This window comes from Ahaetulla prasina, chromosome 2, assembly GCF_028640845.1.
Source record: "Ahaetulla prasina isolate Xishuangbanna chromosome 2, ASM2864084v1, whole genome shotgun sequence".
Classification (NCBI taxonomy): Eukaryota; Metazoa; Chordata; class Lepidosauria; order Squamata; family Colubridae; genus Ahaetulla; species Ahaetulla prasina.
The window spans coordinates 98,275,418-98,286,576 of NC_080540.1; the positions used below are offsets into that span (position 1 = coordinate 98,275,418).

Consider the following 11,159-nt stretch of genomic DNA (forward strand, 5'->3'; position numbering starts at 1 on the left):
GCAGACGAAGGAGAACATTGCCAGTCTGTTGGAGTAGGATGCATTTTCCCCCTCAATGAACCCATCCTTGGTTGCAATACTCTATTACCTATTTTCAAATTATTTGTTTTCATGTTTTGGAAGCTGAATCCAAGCCGAGTAGAAGCAAGCCAATGATAACAGAGAATCATCAATATTTCATCAGAAAATGTCAGAAGGAAGATTCCTGGAGATACGACAGGTGTTTGGATTTGGCAAATGCCCATCTTTAAGTAAAATTATTGTTCAAAGTAATAGCAAGACAATATTCTTATAACAGTTTTATAAACAATGAAACAATGGAAAGTTTCCCTCCTGTCCAGATTTGGTAGAACAGAGTTGGCTGTATGCCACAGATAGTTTTATTTATCATGTACGTATGAGTTAAAGCTAAATACAATGACAAATTATTGGTAGTTACTGTAAGTAAGTTGAAAGCTCTGATTACTTTTAATCCTCAAAAAAGCATTTAGGGATGAAATGAACCTCCCAGAAATTCATTATACTTCAACTTCTACCGTGTTTCCCCGAAAATAAGATCCTGTCTTATATTTTTTTTTAACCCTGAAATAAGCACTTGGCCTTATTTTTGGGGAGGTCTTATTATTTTGGGGCGTGTGGAGCAAGATGGGGCTCCTCTTGCCGTCTTACCTGATTTCCAGCTCTGCATTTAAATATTTTCAGGGGAGACTTATTTTAGTGCATGCGCTCAAAAGCCCAATTGGGCTTATTATCAGGGGATGTCTTATTTTTGGGGAAACAGGGTAGCATGTTGGTGGATGAGTGCAAGAAGGGAAGAAAATTCCTGAGAGCCTATTTTGCCATTAAAATTTGGAATGAAAAGAAAGGGGGGAGAACTGTACCTCTAAACCTGAATAGCATCACAAGAAAAAAGTAAATGTAGAAGGAAGAGGAAAATCGCAACATCAGGTACAATTTTAGATTTTTAAAATCTGGGTAAATATTGTCTGAAAGTCAGGAGGAAAAAATGTCCATAGTTCCTTGAACATTACTATAATACGTAAACTTTGATCTGACTGGAAATTGGCAAGAAAACCTGCGACTCTAAGAGCTATATTAAGAACTGGCCATTTAAAAGAACATCTACTTTTGTTTTTAGAAATAAGTGAACTGCCTTCTTAAGGGGAGAGCCCCTTCTGAATGGAATCTTCAGATCTCAGTGAAGAATGAATATTTCTGTTTCATGCATGTCTCCATGGAAAGTCACAAAATGATGTAGCCAAAACTCAGAACTTTGCATGTACTTATGTTGCCCTAGTTAGCATTGCAACAACTTCTCCTCTGGTCACTAGACTGACTCAAGAAGCCCAAAACATGTCCATGGAGATTCTAAGTCATCCAGGTAATGGTTGTGCCAAAGGTGCTTTCCAAAAAGTAGGTGGACTTTGTTTTTTCCTTGAAGACATTTTTCTTCCCATCCAAGAAGTTTCTTTAGTCATGACTGAATGACGGGGATTGACGGAGATTGATATTCTTTGCAGTCATCTGGTCATTAACTCACTGAGAGTCATTGAGGCCACTTGGAGGTTTGTCTGTACTCTCAGGGTCACCTGAATCAGAGTGCAAAACGGTTCCACACCAACTTGCACTCTGATTCAGGTAACCCTGAGGATACAAATAAAACCCCCAAGTGGCCTCAATGACTCTCAGTGAGCTAATGACCTACCTTCAGAGTGCTAACAACCAGATGAATCTTTGGGACAACCATGACCTGGATGACTGAGAATCTCCATTGATATTTAACCAAATGACTGCACAAAAATATAAATTCTTTCATTCCCCACCAGCTTCTTGGATGAGAACAGAAATTCTTCAAGGAAAAAAAAAAAGAAAGGCCAGTTGCCTTTTAGGAAGCACAGAATATGCAGAACTACTACTATTGGAGTCAATTCTACTCAGTTCACTGAGGATCAATGCCTAACACTAAATTCACTTAATGTTCTAAATCATGGCTTAACCAAGGTTGTTGAATGAAGTGCAAACGGGCTAAGTTTGTACACTACACTAAGCTATAAAACATGCTTTACAAATTACAGGGGCTGGTTTCCCTTGATGTAGTAAGATACTACAAAACGTATCGCACCTGTAAACAGAGTTAGAAATCAGAGTAAGTAATGTGTAGTGAGATTGAGAAAAACTGCATTTGATAATTGGAAGCACACTATGTTTCTACTTAAAAGATACCATCTTGGGTAACCCTATCTAGGGCAGCAGTAAATTTTTTCTAAAAAAAAATAGTAAGGTTTTAGCTGCCTTGCCCAACCCAAAGAAAGATTGATGTGTTTTAAGGTCAGTTACTCCATATCAAGTGATCTTGGAAACACACCCTGAATGTCAAGAAGCTGCTTCCTCTTACTGAACTTGGCACATTTTCTCTTACACTGATTTGTTAAAAAAAATATCAAAATTTGACTGGGATGAGTCAAGAAGTGGGTTTTTACAACTGGAGTGAATCAAATGTAATTCAAATTCAGAATGATGTTCACCCATAAAAGCAAGTTCAAGTTCCTTCTTTGAGTTACTCAGAAGCATGTGATCTTGCACCTACAGTTAAATGTAGCAATAAGAGATCCTGTGTAATTATGAAATCATCCAGCTGGTTATTTTCTTCTTCAACAAACAAATCCAGAAGCAGCATGTAAAAAAGAAAAGAAAAGATCCAAGAGAAAGGATAATGGAACCAATGTTCTAAAAAGAAGCAGAAGATGGTACATGATTTGAAAAAGTCATTCCACCATGACTCTTTCTGTAAAAAAAAAGGTGGTGGTGGAATTCTTTAGATTCAGACTTTTTGGAAGAAATTTTGCAAGTGAAGTATAAGGAGAAGGGGGGAAAGCTACAGAACTTTGCAGCAAAAGGGAATGCTTTCAAGCCAGCCAAAGCAAGACAGGAAAGTAACAGTGCAAATGGGACAATGACTAAACAATCCCACATGCATTCATTTGGATAAACCTGGAAGTTAATAAGGAAAGCCAACCCTTCCCTTACTCACATGGAGTCCGTCTGGAAGAAGATGGAGATCTGAAACCTCAGGGTATCAGTTCAGTTCTCAGTGGCTTCTCACTTTTGCTTCCCACACTTGTGCTGCCTTCCCCAGCACTTTGGGAATTCTAGAAGTTGATCTTAACTTCACTGAGGGTCATTGATTTTGCTCTTGCTCAGAGTGAGATGCCTGGAGGACACCCATTACAACATTCCCTGCAGCACAGAGTCTGGTGGAGTTCAAAAAGAATGCTGAAATGAGTCACTTCTTTTACTTTGTATCTATGAGAAGCCGGATGTAATGGAAAGAAAGCAGGACGGGACACACACTGTATCCTCAGATAGGGGGATTCCTTATAGGATTGGCTCCGTAGATATACAAAATAACCCTAATGGCTTTAGAGGCCTAAAGTCACCCTCCCTCAATGTCATATCCTTTAAATGTCCTGGACTAAAGCCTCAGCCTCAGCTCTTCTAACAATCAGATGGTTATTAGAAGTTGATACTCCCAGTTGGCAGAGAAGCTAAAAGCAGTGATGCAGTCCAGTCCTAAGAATGAATTCCAAGCAAGTATCATTTAGTGCAATTGGCTTATTCCAAGTACAGGTGTAGATTTCTGCAGCTTAATTCATTGTGCTGCCTTTGTTGAATCATTAATTAGTAGTCTTTCAAGCAAAATCCCAAAACAGGAATCCCAAGTTATCTTCTGCTATAATAATTGCTTCTTTAACTAGGCCAGTCAGTTCCCAATACAATTGACTGGGAAAATGCATCCCTCTATCTTTGAACAGTATAAACCAAGATGAAAGTCAAAGAAAAATACAGGCAAGGAAAGAAAGCAAGGGAGTTCAGTGAAGTTTGTTCCTGCATATCTGCTAATCAGTATTCAGGAGTGCAAAAGGCCTGAGTATCTGTAACAAAAGATTTGCAGAAAGGCAAATTATGTTTAGTGTTGGATGCCTATTTTTATGTTAAATGGGCTATCTTCCTGTTAAGTTTCAGCTAAGAATGCTTATTGTTGTTAGCCTGAGAACAACTTTTATGAAACTCTGGCGAATCTGCCAAGGGCTCATGCAAGCATTTTGGCAGAGAAATGAAAAGAGATGTAACATCTAGATTTAAACAAATTCAAAAATAGATAAATCGATTAAATAATTGTTAATCAACAAGTCTGAATGCCCAGTTATAGGAAGATATATAAATGACCCCACAAAAAAGGTGCCATGTTTTGAACTATCACGTCGGCCATGGACAATCCTGAATAGGATTTACACCCACAAGACATCTACTGGGACTCTCTGTATAAATGGAGTATAGTATCCTCCACTCAGTGTGACTGCGGGATCCCACATCAAACTGTAGATCACATCAAGACCAGCTATAAGTTGAGGGCATATACCGGTGCAGTATCTGATTTTTTTTTTAATAAAACGCTTCAATGGTTAGATGGCCTAGACCTAGACATTGATATTTGAACATAGATCTTTTCGACATATTTTATTGGGTTCTACTAATCTAGTTGCAGTGTTAATTTATATTGCTAGTCCAAGTATGATATGCCATATGCTAAATAAATAAATAATAAATCAAAAAGTCAAGCTTTATATTAGTATGATAGACTGTAGGAAATTAGCACCCACCCTTCTCCTAGGAAAATGAGATATTTTAGGAAATATTAAAAGGGCAGAATATCTCCCCTAAAAGGGAGGCAGAAACTCAGCCCCCCCTCCACACCTTTATCAATGGGTTATTAAGGCCTGGGCCAGTCTATTCTACATAACAAAGATCTACCTCCTTCAGGCAGAGCCTTAATAGGAATTGCCCAAAGCTCTTTCATTACATCATCACCCAGCAAGAGTCAAACAAGCCTGGGACTCAAAAGTCAACCTGCAAAGTTACCCCTGCATGGCCCTATGGGAGTCTGACAACCAATCAAAACACAAGCTCAAATTCAAAGCCCAACAGAGGGTATAAAAACCCAGGCACTCTCAGCATCTCTGCCCTTTTCTTTCTGCCCAGGATCTCAAGCCGTGTGATCTTGTTCATCAATAAACCTTCTTTCCAAGCAGCTTCCATGAAGCCAGTGTCTTTTTCCCACTTGGAACTGAACTCAGATGGACATTTCTTCCAACAGACATAATGACAATTCTTATTTCTTTTTATTCCTGCCTTCCTAGATCTTTGTGGTCACCAGAGAGCTGGGGGAGACACAAGGAACTGCTTTATATTCCTGTTGAAAAGGAGTTACCTGGATGCCAGGCAGATGGCCGGCTTCTTAGAAAGGCCAGCATAGATGTATAGCAGGCACAGGAAGCAGGCAGTTGTACATGAAAAAGCTTTTGACGTAAAAGGCTCCTCCACACAGATTGCAAATCTCATAGGTTGTGCAAATAAAATGGAAGATAAAACCAGCACACCTGTAATTTCAGGCTAAACTCTTTTTGACACAAAACAGCCAACTGAACATAATCCAGATTTATATAGCTTTTCTGCCCGTTCCATACTTTATCGAATAATAACCTCAAATCCAATACAAATGGCCAATCCGGTCCCACATTGACATCATAAAGCATGCCCAAGGCTATAGCGCAGAAACAGCATTTGGTCTCTCCCCCATTCCCCACCCCCAAAAGGAACAATATATCTAATAAAAATTAGAGAATGCAATTTCTTGTGCGATATTGCAACCAGGGTGAGAGACAGATGGCTGGAAATACAGATGGCAGGAAAATAACATTTGCATTTTTGAATGTTTTTTTTTTTAAGGATTAAAAAATAGAACATGCTTAAGTAGTTTCAACATTTCAGGCAAAGCTATAAAATACAAGTTGATTCATACATATAAGTAGTCCTTGACTTATGATCATTCAGGGACTGTTTGAAATTATGATGCACTAAACTAAAGGACACATGACCCACTCCTCAAATTCCAACCCTTAAAGCAGCCATGCAGTCATGTGATAAGAATTTGTACACTAGGTAGTGATCCAACCCATCGTTATGACTGTACTGCAAGTCCCCTCCCCCATGGGCTGGTAGGCCTCAGCTTTCTTGCCCCACCAGAATGCAGAAATCTGCCTCAGGCTGGAAGACCTTAGCCAGTTAAGCTCACCATCACATGGCCTTCTCCTGTCCCACCACTCCTGGAAGGCTTCGGCCTTCTCCCACTGACCACTAAAAATCACTTATTTTTCCTTCCTGTGCAGCTGTTGACAAGTGTGGCCAACCGATGCAAGGCACAGCTAAAACACTAGTTTTCATGATGTTTTGGAAAAATAGAAAGCGCCTCAGAATGTTGCAAGACCAGCCCTTGTGATGTTCTGAGATTTTTTTTTAATCTCTGAAAATATTTTATTGGGTAGCTTTCTATAGTAGCTGCCCTTCACATCACTTGGGCGAGATGAATTCCCCCAGACTGTGATAGGTTTCTGTGCACCGGTGGAGAGACCACACCCTCTGAGGCATTCTGGTGTGGTCTCTTAATGAGCTGGGATTGGGATTGTTAAGTGAGGCATTCACATGGGTGCCTTCTTTAACCATTGTGATTTATGAGGCAGTTGTGGGCTGAATTGTGATTGTAAATTGAGGACTACCTGTAACACACTCAGAGTCAACCTGGGGTCATGATTTCTAACTCTATTTACAGGTACAGTATGTTTTGTAGTATTATTAATAATAATATTTTCATGTAACTCACATAAATTTTCTAGAAGAAATGATTTAGATAATGGTAAGGAAAACAGAAAGTTTTAATACTCAATGTATTAAATTCAAGACAGGTTTGCAGGAAAAGTGAGCTTAGAAACATTCAGCATTATGAAGAGCAGCAGAACATAGCGTCAACTTTTCTCAAGAAAGCAATCTTTTGAAATAAAAAAGAAGTTACACACAGACAACTTTTATCATTGTTGCCTTGTTCATTTGTCCTTTCACAGAACAAGTGGTAGGCAGGGATTTTTTGATTGGTGAATCAATTAATGTATGGGTTTTAAGCAGACTAGTATATACAAGGCATCAACAATAAATATTGCAACACACATGCATACACAAACCTAAAGAATATTAGTGCTGCCAGGTTGGATTAGGCCAAGATAATTTATTGCTATTTACGCTAATTTACTGTCCTCCAGATGATAACATTACCAATTGGGAATTCTGAGAGCAATAATGCCATTACGGTCCATCTGGTTGGAAAAAGCTGGACAAATTCCAACATGCTGTCTCAGTAACAAGGAACTAGATGTCTCTGGCAAAGCGCATATAATAAATATATGGTGATTTGTCCCCAGTGTCTGAAAATCAGAAAATATTCATGTAGGGATGTCTACAGCTATCATGTCCAATAACTGCTGATTTGTTAATTCCCTATGATATACTTGGCTTGCAAAATTGTGCTATCTTGTTTCGGTGTGAATGGGCATATGTGTACATACAAGATGACATTACTTTAATTAATTAATAGGGTTCTATGATCATCCAAGTCAGGGGTGAAATCCAGCAGGTTCTGACAGGTTCTGGAGAACCGGTAGCGGAAATTTTTAGTAGTTCGGAGAACCAGCAAATACCACCTCTGGGGAATGGGGATTCTGCAGTGTCCTTCCCCTGCCACGCCCACCAAGCCACGCCCACAGAACCGGTAGTAAAAAAATTTGGATTTCACTATTGATCCAAGTATAATTTTCACACACCAGATTTTCTACTTCTTCCCCTTCCACAAGGAATCCTCCATGCCTAACCCAAAAGCTGTTCAAAAGAATTCCAAACAATCAAAAAATATTTGGGGACCATTTAGCAGATTGTTGAAGAGATGAGACTGTTCTACCCATGGGATAGAAGAAGTGGATATGACGTATACAGACCTGCACATAAAACCATGCCACATATAGACACATGTACCAATATGTGTACTGAATGACATATACATAGCCTTGTTTTGAGATTCCACTAATAAAAAGAACAATCTGCATTGCCAATATCAAACAGCAGCACCCTTACCCAGAGCCTTATTAGCTCTATAACCATCAAGATTTTGAAACATGTTTACATTCCAAATTTCTGAATGCTTCATTTCTATCAAAATTTCACCACCTTAAATATTACCCTGCTACTTAAAAAGACAGAAGGTAATAATCAGTGAGCAAAATTTGCAGGTAGACAGCATACATAACCAAGCTATTAAAAGTATGAAGAGGTTGACAAGCTAGTTAGGGCTATGAACATATAGGACAGGTTAACAACTATGCTCATTCTTCTTTAAAACAGAAATATTGCAGGTAAAAGCGTACACTGAAGATTCCTCAAGGCCCATCCCAAAAACATTGTTCATCGATAACTGCATAATGTTTATTTAGATTTGTTATAAAAAATTCCCAATTTTTAAACTAATTTAAAAAGCTACTTATTAAACATAAGCTCCAAGGTACACTGTAACAGTAAACATCTTATTTAACTAGAAGTTTAACTTTTATTGTGCATACTAAAAAGGAAGCCTTTTACTTTTGTTGCCTTCTTATGGGTAGTCCTTGATTTACGACCACAATTAGAATTAAAATTTCCATTACTAAGCAAGGTGGTTGTTAAGTGAGCTGCGGCCAATTGTTTGACTTTTTCTACCATAGCTGGGGCAACTAAGTGAATCATGTGGTCGTTAAATGAATCCAGCTACCCCCATTGATTTTGCTTGTCAAAAGCTGGCTGGGGAGTATCTTGTGACCCTGGGACATTGCAATTGTCATCAATACATGCTGGTTGCCAAGCGCCCAAATTTTGATCATGTGTTGTGACAGTTATAAGTGTAAGAACCAGTCATAGATCACTTTTTTTAGTGTTGTAACTGTGAATAGCCACTAAACAAATGGTTGTAAGTCAAGGACTACCTGTACTAGAACACTGGCAAATGTACACGTGTTATACTATCCTTCTATGGACTTTCAAATATTGAGCTGCACAAATATTGAGCTAATTAGTTTTATCATAAATGTGGTAATACAACTAACTATTCAAATTCTCTCCAAGTACAGACATTTCACTCAGAAACCTAGGTTTTGCTCATAACACTTAAGATTGGTTTTATTTGTATCTGTTCAGAGGGAAAAGCCCAACAGAATTCAGGAGACTTGCTTCTAGATAAGGGAGTGCAAAGTGCAGATCTAGATCTTCAGATTTATTGGGAGACCTTGATCACAGGCTGGCACAGCCAACTGATGAGCATCAAACTCAGAAGTGAAAAGCAAAGAGGTTACAGCTCATATGTACATTTTGTTGTATTATTTGTACACATCAATATAGTGAATGCTAAACTGTATGATGTTAAAATCTTCCTAACAAAGTGGGTAGTTAAATAATTAAAAGTCAAGATAAAAGTAAATAGGGTGCCTTAAATTTAAGAAGGAACCTCATGATGTTTAAATAGTCTGTTACTGGCTTTTTATATATCAATCTACACAAAATCCTTTAAAAGTGCAGTGACAGTTTTACTGAGATAATACAGAAGATTTATATGCTACAAAGTTTCAAATAAATTTAGCATCCAGTGCCAACAAAATAACAACATGGCTATAATCAAAATTAAACAAAGCTGATAAATGGTTCCTCGTAGCCCTCAGGCTATATATTTTAATTTCTGACATGTAATTAAACTGAAAAATGGAGCACCATAAAAGGAAAGGCAAGTAGCCAGTTTTAAGTAGGAATGTCATAAAGATAGCTAAATACATGTCAAAATCAATAGCAACAATCTAGCAGTTTCCACAAGGAAGAAAAGAATGTGTTATGTAATTTATGCACCTAAATGTAGAGACACAGCGAATCTCACTTGCACCAATATTTTAATACTAAATTCCAACTTTGAATTCCTCTTCTAGCTGGAAAAGACCCCTTGCCGATGTCAATCTAATCCTATTGGAACAACTTTGGCACAGCACAAACCAATGCTTTTTTTGCTCAAATTGGTATTTTGAATTGTTTTACTCCCTAGTAAGTCATTGTGAATGGGGATCCACCCTTATTAGGGATTGCATTCAGGTCCAAGAAATATGTACAAATATGTAAATATGCCACCTTCCCTGCCCCTGTTCAGAAGCAAGGCTGGACAATACAGCAAAGGCTTCAGAGTTCCTGACTGAAGCTGAATGAAGCTCAGTTCAACTCTAAATATGCCATCTTATCATTGCCATCTCTAGGCAAATAACAGTCATATGACTAAGCTGCATCATAAATAGATAATAATAGGCTCTAAGTTTCTAATACACGAGACCACTTTTTCTTCAACCGCCCAAAGCAGAATTATTAAGTATCGAATGTAATGACGAATAATTCTTGTTGTAAAGCAACTTTCCCCAACCTGATGCCTCCAGCAACCAGCTACCAATCCCATCTACGAATAATGAAATACTGTGTAGACCAATTCAACGATTCAACAAAATTCAAGTTTGGTGGAGAAGGCTGCCCTTCAGTATACAGGTGAGAAAAAGGAGAGGTGGGAAAAATTTTGGAGGGGGGGCAGAGATCCCTTTGCTAGCCCGCCCCTGCAGCCTTACAGGATTATGTTGTGACTAGACCTCAAGAGACTCCTCCATAACCCTACCCACAGCTGGCAACCCCGTCATCGCCTTTTGTCCTTCCTTAACATTTTAAGGTGGCTCTGGCCAAACGGCAACTCTCCCTTTCTCCTGGCAAAGGCAGTCAAGAGCCTTTTTTAAAAAAAAAGAAAAAGAAAAGAACAACAACCTGTTCAGTCAATACGCGGCATCAAGGCAAGAAGGAAGAGGAAACGAACCAGCCGGTGGGCAAGTAGAAGGAAGAAGAGATCCCTTCTGATGCAGAGCGAAAGAAGAGAACTTCAAAGGCAGCCGAAGCGGGACCTGGAGGAGCGGGAGGAAGAAGAGGAGGAGGAGGAGGAGGAGGAGGAGAATGGCTCCTTCTGGTTCTTTTAGGTTTTGGCAACCAACGGAAAGTGATGTAAACCCCGGTTTGCGCAGCCTTTGCCTGCACGTGATGTGCCCAATTCTCAAGGGGGGGAAAAGAGATCGGCGGGGAGGAGGAGGCAGAAGCCCCCGGAGGAAGAAAGAAAGAAAGAAAGAAAGAAAGAAAGAAAGAAAGAAAGAAAGAAAGAAAGAAAGAAAGAAAGAAAGAAAGAA

At 38.9% G+C, this 11,159-nt stretch overlaps 1 protein-coding gene across 3 annotated transcripts in view; it reads right to left on the reverse strand.

Moving 5' to 3' along the window:
• The window catches only part of FNIP1 (folliculin interacting protein 1), a 112,315-nt gene that overhangs the window by 100,474 nt on the left and 682 nt on the right, over positions 1 to 11,159 (reverse strand). The window lies entirely within an intron of this gene.